Source organism: Myxocyprinus asiaticus, chromosome 6, assembly GCF_019703515.2.
Source record: "Myxocyprinus asiaticus isolate MX2 ecotype Aquarium Trade chromosome 6, UBuf_Myxa_2, whole genome shotgun sequence".
NCBI classification, from domain to species: Eukaryota; Metazoa; Chordata; class Actinopteri; order Cypriniformes; family Catostomidae; genus Myxocyprinus; species Myxocyprinus asiaticus.
Genome location: NC_059349.1, coordinates 12686244 through 12702536, shown reverse-complemented (window position 1 = coordinate 12702536; position 16293 = coordinate 12686244). Strand labels below are relative to the sequence as shown.

At 37.6% G+C, this 16293-nt stretch overlaps 1 protein-coding gene across 1 annotated transcript in view; it reads left to right on the top strand.

Annotated features, from left to right (window-relative positions):
* Nucleotides 1-16293, top strand: part of bcl2b (BCL2 apoptosis regulator b) — a 215793-nt gene that overhangs the window by 84465 nt on the left and 115035 nt on the right. The window lies entirely within an intron of this gene.

Genomic DNA, 16293 nt, shown 5'->3' with positions numbered 1-16293 from the left:
AGTCTCCTTCCGAATTACTTTCTTCATCAATCTTCTTCGAATGGAATGAAATCCGGATCACTGAAATCCTCTGGTTCACTCTCTGTCGGCATGTCAGCATTCCACTGGTCTTTTGGCTGCTCATGAAACCCAGCTGTAACATTGATCAACCTTTCTCTTCAAAACTTAAACCAGTTTTAATAGGAATAGTTAAAGGAATGTTTCCGGGTTCAGTACAATTGAAGCTCAATCGACAGCATTTGTGGCATAATATTGATTAACACTAATTGATAAACATTAATTTCAATTCGTCCCTCTTCTTTAAAAATGCAACAATCAAGATTACAGTTGAAGTGATGATGGCCAATGTTTGTAGGGTGGAAATTTACAGCTTATAATTTTAAAAAAGCATGTACTTTAATTTTTCTGTTAAAAATGGCAAACTATTTGAGCTGTAAAGTTGTTTAAATTATCATTTACACAGTCATTTTAGGGTTTGTTGACATTGTGTCATCTTGGCAACGAAGTTGTAAAATTCGATATAACTTCACACAGAAGTAAGCAATTTTATCACAGTAAAATCATGTTAACACTCATATTAGTTCTGTCTGATGATTATACTTTTGAAACACGAATATTTTAACATTACAGATTTTACTCATTCACTTCCATTGTAAGTGTCTCACTGTAACACAGATTTTCACTTTTTTTTTAAAGAATAGGAGGGACAAGTAGAAATTTGTATTGAACTTGTATTGAACCCGTAATAGTTAGTGTTATCTTGTAAGTGGTAAGATGTAGGGCTGCAACTAACGATTATTTTGATAATCAACTAATCTAACGATTATTACAACGATTATTCAACTATTCGGGCGATTATTGCAATGATTAATCATTAGCTCTTAACTGACTATGCAGCTTGTACCTTGACTTAAAAGGTTGTGATAAATGTGCTTACTAACAATAAAGAGGACAATATCATCTTTTAAAAATATCTCTAAATGACATTCACTGAATTTAAGAAAAAAAAAGACTTTTTATTCAGTTTAATTCAGTAAAAAATATTCACTGCAAAAAATCCTATTGTAATCAAGTGTTTTTGTCTTGTTTTCCATTAAACAATATCTAAAAATCCTTAAAACAAGATACATTTACCTGAGAAGCAACATATAAGATATTTAGACTTGCTTTCAGAGAATCTATCTTGAATATAAGTGAATTTTGTACATAAGTGTATATTTTTCACTTGTTTATTCATCTGCGATTGAAGACAAAATATACTTATATTCAAGATAGATTCTCTGAAAGCAAGTCTAAATATATTATATGTTGCTCCAGGTAAATGTTAAAGGTAAATTTTAAAGGAGTTTTAGATATATTGGAAAATAACAGAGCTGCACATCGCAGATTTTCTTCACGATAAGATACACACCGCAACACATATGTATTATGATTCAATAAGTCGCGAGCCATCACGTTATAATCTAGCTGCAGCAAGTGCGCGCGCTCGAGGGATGAGAGTGCCCTCACCAGAGTGCACATCAGTCGGGTGCAGTTTCAATCTCTCCCCCTTAGATCGGGTCACTTTACGCGACACATAGAAGAGGCGCTGACAGAGATATGCCAGTTTTGGAGTTTGTACTTATTTACATGACCTGCTTCCTTATTATTTGAACTTTAATAAAGGATGCATTAAAGATATAATGGTGAGGTGTTTCCTTTAAAGACGCTCTGACATGGAAGTTTTGCTTCAGTGGAATGGCAGCTCTGTATTTATTTATTTTGTATAATTCCCTCATACTTTGCGATCTACATCACCTCAAGCTGTTTGAAAAGTTTAGAGTGCTTCTGGACTGTGAGCTGTGTTTTCTCTCTCAGTCAGGCATGAGATGCAGTGCTCCTCTCACATGCCATCATACTTCATATCTGATCTCATGTTGCGTTAAATTAGATCAAACGACTATTCGACAAGAAAGTAAGATGTTCTACAGGAACACACACATTCCCTCCTTGGAACATAACATAGCCTACATTTTTTATTCTATTAATATATGCCATTTTGTGTTATAATCCCTTTATACTTAGTGTTCTTATAAAGTATCCATTCTTCCATTATAGACTTCATGTAGGATTTTAATAAATCACTGTTTCATTTCAAATTAAATTTGATGTTGAACAAAGACTTTATCAGCTCCAGAGTTTAAACAGGACTGCCCTCATTTTCACTGTTGTGCTGTTTGATTGAAGTAGATGTGTGCACTAACTCACTCAGTGAAGTCTTAGTGTTAAACAAAAACTCGCTTTTGGTAATGACAATTTCTTTTGCAAATGGACATTTGCAAATTGAATTCATAATATTAATACATTAAGAAATAAAATAAAAAATCAGTTATGCACTTATTGTTATTTGTATATAAGTTATTTGCCTTATTCTGTTTATTCTGCCATTGCAATGTGTTTGATTTTTTTGTAATTTAACAGCTTCCGAGGCTATTTTCATGTTGAAAAATTGTAAGAATTAAATAAAGAGTATAGTGATTAAACACCTATGAGATTTTAAGATCCAAGTTTGCTAAAAACTCAAAAACTGATTCAGGATTGGCTTTGATAAAAATCTTTTTAAGAGTGTCAACTTAATAAATCAATTTCCCATTGCAATGTGAACACCGCAACAGATACTGTGGTTTTGCAATCTTGTCATTTGATGTAATGAACACTATCCCACAAATTATTAAATTAGAATACACTTGGAGTATCTCCTCTTGCTCCTCAAATCTAATTCAATGCAGGAACAACCCTGAACTGTCTTAAGTGATGGAAAGCTTGTGAATGATCTTTTAATGCTGCTAAGTCATACAAAAAAACCCGGAGAACTTTCAGTTACGTCAGTCTCCGATGTAATAAGCAAGTAGTTTTTTACATTTTGCAGAAGTAATAAGTGTGATCCAATCATTATCCAATCACAGTGGAGAAGCCCTGTGTAAATGCAATCCATCTACCGAACATCCAGATACTATCTGGATATGAAACATGTTAATGCCATGAGTAAAGGGGGCCTCTGTCAATGCACCTGAAGCACCAGCTGACCCTCATTAAACTATATGCTTAAGATCTTTGAAATGTTTACAGTGCTCAAATGCTTCGGACAACTTGTTGCGTTTTTTTCGCTTCAACTTGTGTCAGCCAGTTTTCAAATTAATTTTCTTGTGCATTTTTAATTACTGTACAGTGACTGACAGAGCTTTTCTGTGCACAGCATGCATATCCAACTAAACTATAATGAAATTTATTGTGTATTATTTTCATAGTGATTTTATTTATTAGTTGTTGCTGCATTAGTTACCACATCAAAGATTTCCATTAAAGGACTAGTTCACATGTTCAAAATGAAAATTCTGCCATCATTTATTCACCCTCATGCCATTACATAAGTGTATGACTTTCTTCTGCAGAACACAAATTAAGATTTCTAGAAGAATATCTCAGCTCTGTTGCTCCAAACAATGCAAGATAACAGAGACCAAAACTTTGAAGCTCAAAAAAGCACATAAAGGCAGCATAAAAGTAATCCATATGACTCCAGAGGTTAGATCCATGTCTTAAGAAATTATATGATAGGTGTAGGTGAGAAACACATCAATAAATTCTTCTTCCTGCCCAGTAAGTGGTGATAAGCAGGAAAAATGTGAATCACCAAAAACAAGAATATGGAAGTGACAGTGGAGATTTATAGTAAAGAAAAAAAAAAGGACTTCAATAATTATGTGTTTCTCACCCAACCCTATCATATCCCTTCTGAAAACATAGGTTTAACCACTAGAGTCGGGGCATGGGTAGCTCAGCCTGATGGTTGGCTACCATGCCGGGCATCGCGAGTTCAAATCCTGACGTACTGAGTGACTCCAGTCAGGCTTCCTAAGCAACCAAAATGGCCCGGTTTATAGGGAGAGTACAGTCACATGGGCTTACCGTCCTTGTGGTCGCGATGGCGGTTCTCACTCTCAGTGGGGTGCAAGGTGAGCTGTACGCGCAATCGCAGGGAATAGCGTGAGCCTCCAAACGTGCCATTTCTCCGCGGTGACGCACCCAGCAAGCCAAGTGATAAGATGTGGAGGTGACCGAGATCTGTCTCCCGCCATCCGGACTGGGGTTAGAGCAACTGCGCCACCACGAGGACTCAAACAGCACTGGGAGCTGGGCATTCCAAATTGGTAGAAAAGGGATAAAACAAAAATAATAATAATAATAACCACTGGAGTATGGATTACTTTTATGCTGCCTTTATGTGCTCTTTGGAGCTTCAACATTTTGGTACGCATTCACTTGTATTTTAGGGGCCGTTTGCACGACAACGTTTTCAGCTAAAAACAGAAAACTTTTTATGCGTTTTGGCTGTTCGTTTACAATGACAACGGCATTTTGGGGCCTGAAAACGCAAGCTTTTGAAAACGGGTTTCAAAGTGCAAGTTTTTGTAAACGATGCCGTTATCGTCTCCGTGTAAACATACAAAAACGTGTATTTGTGAAAACGATGACGTCATGCTCACGCGTATTACGTGTTATATAAAGAATGATGGATTGACAGGCATCAATTTGAGATGTATAATTATCAATATGAATACTGGTGTCTGTGCAAATAACAATAATCAACCATTTATTCATTTGGAGTGTTTTGTATGGAGTGTGAACATTGTACAGTAGGCAGAACCTGCAATTTGAAAATCTTGAAATTAATGTATGGATTCAGATGGGAAAAATGTATTTGTATTTTAAAGGTTATTTATTTATTTACTTAATTTTATTTGATGTACCTTTACCCTGCAATTAATTTATCCACCGCTTATGTATATAGCCTATAGACAGAGATGTGATGCCATGTACAGTATTCAATGATATGCTTAGAATATGAAAACATGAGGCAGTGAAAATGCATGTTAGATCCAGTGTACACAAGACCTCTCTCTCCATCAGCAGATATCCATATATCAGAGTTCTGACTGATATCCAAAACCAGTCAACATCAACAGCTTATGTTAACTTCCTCTCCTACCAGCCCAAGAGTCAGCAGGGGGAATACAGAAGAAGGCAGGAGACGAAGTGATGGTAAAAATGAGTTTATTGAATAATCTTGAGAGTTCAGTCTATAGGTATTCAAAATATGTCCTTCAAAACAATGTGCGAGACATTCAAAAATACAATGGCAGACTACAGGACTGTGTTTGTGCTGCTCAAGATTTTGAGTTTATTGACGCTTCTCCAGCAAAGTAATTGTAGTAATAAAGCAACCTCATCGTCCGTCCAGACAAAATTGCTCAATGCTTTCACCATCTTCATTGTTTGTATTCACCGCTCTGTGGAAGAATGCCTATGTGCGCAGGCACGTAGTGTTTCTTTACAAAGTGACATCGTTAACTACTGGCCTGGCATGCATAATACAGTGTTTTTAGTCATTTTCGCGGATCCGTGTGAACGGGGATCGTTTTGACAACGTTGTCGTCTTCAAAAACGTAAAGGATAAACTTTTCCATTTTTAGTACATCGTTGTCGTGTAAACGTACCCTTATTGCAGAGATATTCTTCTAAAAATCTTCATTTGTGTTCAGCAGAAGAAAAAAAAATCATACACATCTGGGATGGCATGAGGGCGAGTAAACGAGAGAATTTATTTGTGGGGGAACCTTTTATTTAATAACATCCAGAAATAAGATGGATATTAGAAGTGAGCTATTGAGGGCTATTAACCCTAAAAATTCATGAAATCTAATCTTTATATGGTAGGGGAAGTATGTCACATTTATTTACTGGAGAGCAATGAGAATTTTGGATCTGCTGATTTCAGCATTTTCAGTCATGTTACCAACTCCCTTAGGATTTTACAGACCAGAGCTCTACACTAACATTTTTGTTTAAGCAAGGTCGGGCCCCTGTGAAAATTTTTAGGGGCAGTGACAAAAATTTAGGGGGACAGTCAGAGTAATATTTTTTAAAGACTTATGTGTAACTGTTTATTTCACAGTAGAGCATGCATATGCACAAGCAGGTATTAAGAATTAATACAGAATAGGAGTGGGAGATGAGACCAAAATTCTATATCACAGTATGAGTTACCTTATATCACGTTAATAGTATATATATATATATATATATATATATATATACACTTTTTTTTTCTGGAAAATCAACAAAAAGGGTTTATATATTAAATAACCATTTGATATGGGTGAGTTGATGGAAAGAGATTCCAATTTTTATTAAAAATAATACAAATTTCCTTTTTGACTGATGTCCAAAGTAGCCTAATGGTAGACATGTCATATCCATTACAGTGAATAAATAAATAAATAAATATATATATATATATATGTATATATATATATATCAATAAATACTAAATTTTTGCATCGTTTTTCAATTCAAGCAAAAAATAAGTCTTCTGGATACTGGAAACCTCTTCGGCAACTAACAAAGCACTGTTGAACAAAGAAAGGTGTTATTCAGTAATTCCGGAGTAGTCAGTGCTATTAGAGTAAAAATGCCTGTTAAAAGTCGTTTCATTAAAGCTATTATAAAATGTTAACAATATATTTTCACAGGGGCCTGGGTAGCTCAGCGAGTATTGACACTGACTACCACACCTGGAGTCGCATGTTTGAATCCAGGGTGTGCTGAGTGACTCCAGCCAGGTCTACTAAGCAACCAAATTGGCCCGGTTGCTAGGGAGGGTAGAGTTACATGGAGTAACCTCCTCGTGGTTGCGATTAGTAGTTCTCGCTCCCAGTGGGGCGTGTGGTAAGTTGTGCATGGATCACGGAGGGTAGCATGAGCCTCCACATGCTGGGAGTCTCCACGGTGTGATGCACAACGAGCCACTTTATAAGATGCGCAGATTGACTGTCTCAGAAGCAGAGGCAACTGAGACTTTCCTCCACCACCCAGACTGAGGTGAGTAACCGCGCCACTACAAGGACCTACTAAAGTAGTGGGAATTGAGCATTCCAAACTGGGAGAAAAGGGGATAAAAAAATACAATAAAAAAAAAAACAATATATTTTCACACATAGCCCACATATACCTCACATTCTTTATTGAAGAAGAAAAAATAATTCCTACATGCGCTAGACTGAAGTCTTTGAGTTTTGCGCCTGACTGCAACATTTCAAGATATCCGTCCTTTACCAAACTTTAAAAACATCGACGGAAAACACTCTGTCACTTCACAGATAAAAAGCCAAAAACTTGGCTTGAAACATATTTAGATGGTAAATTAAAAGTAGGGATGTGCACGGTTTGTGTTTTTAATATTCGGTTAACTGCAAAGTTTCACAAAAGTATATTCAGTTTTAAGCTATTTTGCCACAACTTTGGAGGTATGCTTTGGGTCATTGTCCATTTGGAAGACCCATTGGTGACTGAGCTTTAACTTCCTGACTGATGTCTTGAGATGTTGCTTAAATGTATCCATGTAATTTTCCTTCCTCATGATGCCATCAATTTTGTGAAGTGCACAAGTCCCTCCTGCAGCAAAGCACCCCCACGAAATGATGCTGCCACCCCCATGCTTCACAGTTGGAATGGTGTTCTTCGGCTTGTAAACCTCACCCTTTTTCCTCCAAACATAACAAAAGAAATTATGGCCAAACAGTTCCATTTTTGTTTCATCAGACCAGAGGACATTTCTCCAAGAAGTAAGATCTTTGTCCCCATGTGCACTTGCAAACTGTTGTCTGGCTTTTTTATGGCAGCTTTGGAGCAGTGGCTTCTTCCTTGCCGAGCAACCTTTCAGGTTATGTCGATATAGGACTCGTTTTACTGTGGATATAGATACTTGTCTACCTGTTTCCTCCAGCATCTTTACAAGGTCCTTTGCTGTTGTTCTGGGATTAATTTTCACTTTTTGCACCAAACTACATTCATCTGTAGGAGACAGAATACGTCTCCTTCCTGAGCGGTATGATGGCTGCATGGTCCCATGGTGTTTATACTTGCGTAATATTGTTTGTACAGATGAACATGTTACCTTCAGGCATTTGTAAATTGCTCCCAAGGATGAACCAGACTTGTGGAGGTCCACATTTTTTTTTTCTGAGGTCTTGGCTGATTTCTTTTGATTTTCCCATGATGTCAAGCAAAGAGGCACTGAGTTTGAAGGTAGGCCTTAAAATACATCCACAGGTATATCTCCAACTGACTCCAATTAGCCTATCAGAAGCTAATTGGCTAGTTGCCTAAAGGCTTGACATAATTTTCTGGAATTTTCCAAAATGATTAACAGTTAACTTGGAGTATGTAAACTTCTGACACACTGGAATTGTGATATAGTCAATTAAAAGTGAAACAATCTGTCTGTAAAGAATTGTTGGAAAAATTACTTGTGTCATGCACAAAGTAAATGTGCTAAACGACTTGCCAAAACTATAGTTTGCTAATATGAAATCTGTGGAGTGGTAAAAAAATGAGTTTCAATGACTTCAACCTAAGTGTATGTAAACCTCTGACTTCAACTGTATATGTACTCTTCCTGGGCAGGTTCGCATTTCTGTGATACAGTGAACACAAGTATTATCAAGTGCAAGGAGTTACACTGCTTTATTATCAAATCAAATCAAATCACTTTTATTGTCACACAGCCATATACACAAGTGCAATGGTGTGTGAAATTCTTGGGTGCAGTTCCGATCAACATAGCAGTCGTGACAGTGATAAAGACATATACCAATTTACAATAACATCAAATTAACAGCACAATTTAAACATCTGTTATACACATAATTACACTCAACAATATACAAATAATAACATACACTGTACAGTATACAATACACACAATATAGATACACATTATTCAATAAAAATAAAAAAAGTATATATATATATATATATATATATATATATACACTATATTGCCAAAAGTATTCACTCATCTGCCTTTAGACGCATATGAACTTAAGTGACATCCCGTTCTTAATCCATAGGGTTTAATACGACGTCGGCCCACCCTTTGCAGCTATAACAGCTTCAACTCTTCTGGGAAGGCTTTCCACAAGGTTTAGGAGTGTGTTTATGGGAATCTTTGACCATTCTTCCAGAAGCGCATTTGTGAGGTCAGACACTGATGTTGGACGAGAAGGCCTGGCTCGCAGTCTTCGCTCTAATTCATCCCAAAGGTGCTCTATCGGGTTGAGGTCAGGACTCTGTGCAGGCCAGTCAAGTTCTTCCACACCAAACTCGCTCATCCATGTCTTTATGGACCTTGCTTTGTGCACTGGTGCGCAGTCATGTTGGAACAGGAAGGAGCCATCCCCAAACTGTTCCCACAAAGTTGGGAGCATGGAATTGTCCAAAATCTCTTGGTATGCTGAAGCATTCAGAGTTCCTTTCACTGGAACTAAGGGGCCAAGCCCAGCTCCTGAAAAACAACCCCACACCATAATCCCCCCTCCACCAAACTTCACAGTTGGCACAATGCAGTCAGACAAGTACCGTTCTCCTGGCAACTGCCAAACCCAGACTCGTCCATCAGATTGCCAGATGGAGAAGCGTGATTCGTCACTCCAGAGAACGCGTCTCCACTGCCCTAGAGTCCAGTGGCGGCGTGCTTTACACCACTGCATCCGATGCTTTGCATTGCACTTGGTGATGTATGGCTTGGATGCAGCTGCTCGGCCATGGAAACCCATTCCATGAAGCTCTCTACGCACTGTTCTTGAGCTAATCTGAAGGCCACATGAACTTTGGAGGTCTGTAGCGATTGACTCTGCAGAAAGTTGGCGACCTCTGTGCACTATGCGCCTCAGAATCCGCTGACCCCGCTCTGTCATTTTACGTGGCCTACCACTTCGTGGCTGAGTTGCTGTCATTCCCAGTCGCTTCCACTTTGTTATAATACCACTGACAGTTGACTGTGGAATATTTAGTAGCGAGGGAATTTCACGACTGGACTTGTTGCACAGGTGGCATCCTATCACAGTACCACACTGGAATTCACTGAGCTCCTGAGAGCGGCCCATTCTTTCACAAATGTTTGTAGAAGCAGTCTGCATGCCTAGGTGCTTCATTTTATACACCTGTGGCCATGGAAGTGATTGGAACACCTGAATTCAATTATTTGGATGGGTGAGCGAATACTTTTGGCAATATAGTGTATATATATATATATATATATATATATATATATATATATAGTATATATAGAATGTACAGTAGGTTGTATTGTACTGTATTGACATTCAGGCTGTCGGTTGATAGTCAGTTGTTAAGAGAGAATATAATATAATAATAATATAATTTATGACAGTCTGGTGTGAGATAGTTGCTATCATGGAGTCAGCTGGTGCGGGTCCTGATGCTGTGATACCGCCTACCTGATGGTAGCAGTGAGAACAGCCCATGGCTCGGGTGGCTGGAGTCTCTGATGATCCTCCGAGCTTTTTTCACACACCGCCTTGTATATATTTCCTGGAGGGAGGGAAGCTCACCTCTGATGATGTGTCTGGCAGTTCGCACCACCCTTTGCAGTGCTTTGTGGTTGTGGGCTGTGCTATTGCCGTAGCAGGCGGAGATGCAGCCAGTCAGGATGCTCTCTACAGTGCAGGTGTAGAACCGTGTGAGGATGTGGCGGTTAATTCCAAACTTCCTCAGCCGTCTCAGGAAGAAGAGGCGCTGATGAGCCTTCTTCACAACGACTTCAGTGTGGATGGGCCATGTGAGTTCTTCAGTGATGTGGACACCCAGGAACTTGAAGCTGCTGACTCTCTCCACTGGTGCTCCATTGATGGTGATGGGACTGTGTTCTCTGTCTTTTCTTCTGAAGTCCACCACAAGCTCCTTTGTCTTACTGACGTTGAGGGAGAGGTTGTGCTCCTGACACCAGCATTGAAGAGTGTGCATCTCCTCTCTGTAGGCTGTTTCATCATTGTCAGTGATCAGACCTACCACCGTCGTATCATCAGCAAACTTAATGATGGCATTGGAGCTATGTGTTGCCACACAGTCATGTGTGTACAGGGAATACAGTAGTGGGCTGAGAACACAGCCCTGTGGGGCTCCAGTGTTGAGGGTCAGTGATGAGGAGATGTTGATTAATTTAAATTAGATTAGCTTCTGTGAGATGCGTTGATTTTTAAATGGTTTCAAATCAAATGGCATTGAACTTGTCTAATTATTGCAATTAAGTATACACACCAGAGCAAAAGGGAAAAAACAGTCTTACCATTTATCAAGTGCTGAAACTTTGAAAAACAACCTGGAATCATGTTTCATTATGTCCGCTGTGCTGTAATCTGAAGAAGTTCATGTTGCAAAATGAACAAAACAGAATGCAGGTGTCTCAAGATGCATTTATAAAAACTGAAATTCTTTTCAACTTGACATGGTTGTGTCATGTGGCGGTCCTACATGAGATGAAAGAAAAAAGGATCAAGATGCAGCACAATGTCAAAGACATCCATCCAGCACATTTATAGTATATAGAAGTGCAGAAGCATGTAAAAACACATGAACTAGGGCTTGCAGGAATACTAATTTTTACTAATCAAGTTACCACCGAGAAAGGTATTCGAGCACTTGATTACTCGGCAGGTCAATGTTTATTTTATGTAAATGACTCAGAAGTTGCATTGACCTACATTTTTTTGCCATTTTCCTAATTTCAAACTTTGACAACTATTTACAAATGATGGCCATAATTTTTGGAGACAAAACACAAGAAAAAAAAAATCATTTAAACCATAGCGTGTTCATTTTTAATTCATTTTTACTGTACGCAGAATATTTGTGATAGGGATGGGCATGAGTACTCGAGTACCCGAGTACTTGGAAAATGATGATCGTAATAAAATGCTTGACATGACTTTTCACTGAATTCAAAATTCAGTGCCAAATACCTGACAACTATACACAAATGTATCAAAGAGGTGCCTTTTTTAAATTTTGAGATTGATTATGTTGTCATTTTCAGTGGTACCTTGATTGTCAACAGAGACATCTCATAGCAACCAAACTGCTAAACGATGCTGCAGTGCTAACGTTTGTTCTACAGGTTCATGATAATCAAAAGAAAGTTGAATCCACCCTGTTTGCTAAACAGGTTTTTATTTTCACATAATGTAGAAACTTTGACTCATTAATGCATATTATTTAATAAAAGTGAAGGTTTATCATTGATTGTAAATCTCTCTCGGTGCCGACATGTTTGCGTGAAACACCTGCACCTTGGTGAAATCAGAGCTGAAGATTTCCGTGCGAGTTGTAAGTGCAACATAAAGTTGCGTTCCATTGCAGTTTTCCCAGTATCAAGTTTATAATAGCTTTAATGAAACTCCAGAGTGCAGCGTGACTTTCTGTCTGGGGTGGAGACAGCGCTCTACACCCTGGAGAAGCACACACACACACACACACACAAGGCAAAATCTTTCTTTCAAACATCTAGCTGGAGCACAGCTGAATGTAACAGAATGCAGGGACTTCAAAACTATTTTCAACTTAACACTGCATTTTAAATACATGATAATTATGGCATCACGGAAACCACGGTTTGCAGATACATGGTTCAGAAACAGTGGTGCGCACTTACTAAGCTTATTACGGTAACTTGAAGGAAGAACAGAGATGCATGTTCTGAACATTATTTAATTGAATTCACCAGTGAGTCTTCACATAATGACAAAATATTATGCATTATATTTTGATTATGCCCTCTTTTGTACTTATTGTAACAGACTACATTATAACAGCCTATGTTAATGAATAGACGTTGGAACAATGAGACGCAATGCAGCAGCCAAAAATGTATGACATATGTACTCAACGAGTACTCAATTACTTCGAGTACTCGAGTAGACAAAATGACCAAAATGTCAATCCCTAATTTGTGAATTCAATCTGTTTCCCTGCGCGTCTCGTGTGTATGCGGAGAGAGAAAGAGAGAGGAAGAGATGTTCGCGTGTACAGCTGAGGTGACGTGGGAGAGAAATTAAAGCATGTGTACCTCCATTGACAGATTCATATTGCTTGCATTGTCATAAACTAGGGACGGGCATTTTGGTCATTTTGTCTACTCAAGTACTCGGAGTAATTACTCGTCAAGTACTTGAGGGGCAATGACATGTACATAACTGTATATATATATATATAATATCATGTCTGACTGCATTGCGTCTTGTTGTTCCAGTGTATCGTTTATTCATTATTATAGGCTGTTATAAAATAATCTGTTACAAAATGTACAAAAGATTGCATAATCAAAATATAATGCATCAAATTTGTAATTCTGTGAAGATTCGCTGCCCAACTCAATGAAAGAATGTGCACGTGTCTGTCTGTTCTTCCTTCAGGTTACCGTAGTAATCTTAGTAAGCGTGCACCAGTTTTTTTAGTGACTGTCTGAACTGTCTATTTTCAAATCGCGGCTGGCTTAACAGGAGATGCCATAACCATTGTGTATTTAATATGTGTGTTAAGTTGAAGTTCAGTTTTGAAGACTCTGCATTCTGTTCCATTTAGCTGCGCTCTGTTTATGCACTGCTTCAGCGCGGTCTGTCCACTGCCACACGTCTGGTGTGTTTGCTCCTGTGGAGAAAGCAGCAATGCTCTGTATTGTTGTTACTGTGATGATTCATGAAGCGTTCCATTAAACTCAGAGAGTTGGAATTTCCAACTTTCTACTGGGAAAAATGCAACGGAATGACACTTTATATCGGACTTCTAACTTGGAAACTCATGCGGAAATCTTCAAGTCCCATTTCGTCGAGATGCAGTAGCATTGTTATTGTTTACATTATTGAAAATGTCTATACAAAATAGAGTATTACTGTACAATACCTAAAATACACACACACAAAAAAACTAACAGTAATGTAATAAATATGACAATGTTTAAACAGAATGTGAATCTAAACCTTTGTTTATAATTTCCTCAAATGCACTACTATTATTAAATGCACTACTATTAGCATTTCTGCTAATCTCTGCTTCAAGAAGAACAAAGGTGTCTCGAGACATTTTTAAAAGTTGATGTGCTTTTTAACTTGACAAAAGAATGTAAAAATTGTGGCGCTCCTGCACAAGACATCAAAAACACAGCGATACATGGTGCAACAGTCAAAGTTTACTTTACACTGTTTAGCACACTTACATAGAAAAGCAACCGATACATCATGGATTGGTTGCAAAAACGTTTTTGGTGTGAACAGCCCTTCATTCACATGACACAGCACCAGTTGAAGTGTCTCAAAGTTACCTCTTAAAAACATAGTCTTTTGTTTCAAATGATTGTAGGTAAATAACCACTTCATCCAATGTTTTTCTTGTTCTTCATTTTCTGAAATATCCCAATGCTATTTTACTGAGTGAGAAACCGCTGCAAATGATTATGTGAGATCGCAGTCCAAACGTATTGGACTGAACATTCCTTTTTGCTATAACTTGTGAGGCAAATTCTCTGAAAAGAACCGACTCTAAAATTATTTATTTGTGAATCTGGCATCACGAGTTCTGATTCTATGCAGTCATAATGTCATAATTGCTGATTTTGTCAGTCCAAAATATTTGTCAGATAACTTGAAGGTTTCACAGTAATTTTTTTTGAAGGGACATGACTGGACTCGGGGTGAAGTGCTTGAGTACGAGTTGAGTTCGAGTTCAAATGCTCACGAGTCCATGACAAGACCAAATCCATGAAAATATGGTCTTAAGTCCGAGTCCGGTCTCGGGTACTACAACACTGATTAGTTGGAGTGTTCAGTCATGTTGATGAGGAATATGATATATGGAAGGGATGGCATTTCATTAAATTGGATAAATTGGACAATGAACCTGGTTTATTGATAAATAAAAGTCAGAGTAGAACATCATATTCAAAGATTTATTCAGTACATAATGGTGCATCAAGGGAGTATATGTAGTCATAGAGACCTACAGTACTTTTCAACATAATGACAAAAACATTGACTCCATTATGAAAAAGGCCCAGCAGAGGTTGTACTTCCTTCGCCAGCTGAGGAAGTTCAACCTGCCATAGGCGCTGCTGATACAGTTCTACTCAGCAGTCACTGAGTCTGTCCTCTGCACTTCAATAACTGTCTGGTTTGGTTCAGCTACGAAATCAGATATCAGAAGACTACAAAGGAGAGTAGGACTGCTGAGAGGATTATTGGTTGCCCCCCTGTGTGTGTATGTGTATGTATATATATATATATATATATATATATATATATATATATACATACATATATCTTATTGTGTATTCTATATATACTTTATTTTCTATTCAATTTTTATTTCTTTATTTATTTTTAATTTTAATTTTATTTTTTTATTCAATTTTTAATTATTATTATTTTTTTATTATTATCTATGTCTTGCTGCTGTTTTTGTATTGTTGTGCACTGGAAGCTCCTGTCACCAAGACAAATTCCTTGTATGTGTAAGCATACTTGGCAATAAAGCTGATTTTGATTCTGATTCTGAAAACCTTTCTCAAGTCAGACCAATATGCAGCTGATGTGGCTTTATGGAAATGGGACGGAATGTGCATTATTTAGTGGAAAAATGCAAAAGGCAGGTGGAAAAGTGGGGTTGATGTGTTTCTATGTCAAAAATACAGGTGATATGTTTTTCTAAAATTTAACATGATCAAGCTAAATCTACAGACAACTGTTGGACCAGGAATCTCATTTTGGTGAGATTGACTTGCTGCACATATACAAAGATTATTGATAAAAGCAAGAAAGGAGTAAACATATTAAGGTGACTGCAAAAAATACATACAAATAAAATAGAAACCATTACAGATATCCTAATGGTTTTTGGGCATTTTATTAGTTTTAATGGAAACTCTAATTGTCCCTGTGGGTCTCTACTGGTAATGTGTTGGCTTTTATTGATGGCATGTTATGTCTAGTGTATACCATTAGAGACCAAAACATATCTATAATGGAAACCAATACAAACCATCAAATCATAATGGAATATGGCCCAAAACACACTACACTCGTAATGGTTTTGTAATGGAAAACCATAATACAACCATAATAACCATTGTATGATGGTTTCTACTGTTTTTTTTTTTTTTAGCAGGCAACAGTCTTTAACAAATATACTGTATATTGAGCAGAGATAAGAGCAGCAACAGATTATGGGTGCCTAGCTGATGGTTCTTCATCAGTAACTCTGTAAAGAAAGTATATGTTTTATGAGCACAGGTCTTGCATATTTAATTTAGTGCATTCAGATCCTCATCTGTGCCAGCTATTCATGCTGAGATGGGAGAAATGCCATTATGTAGCTATAAAAGGTTAAACTATATTTGCCATAGGC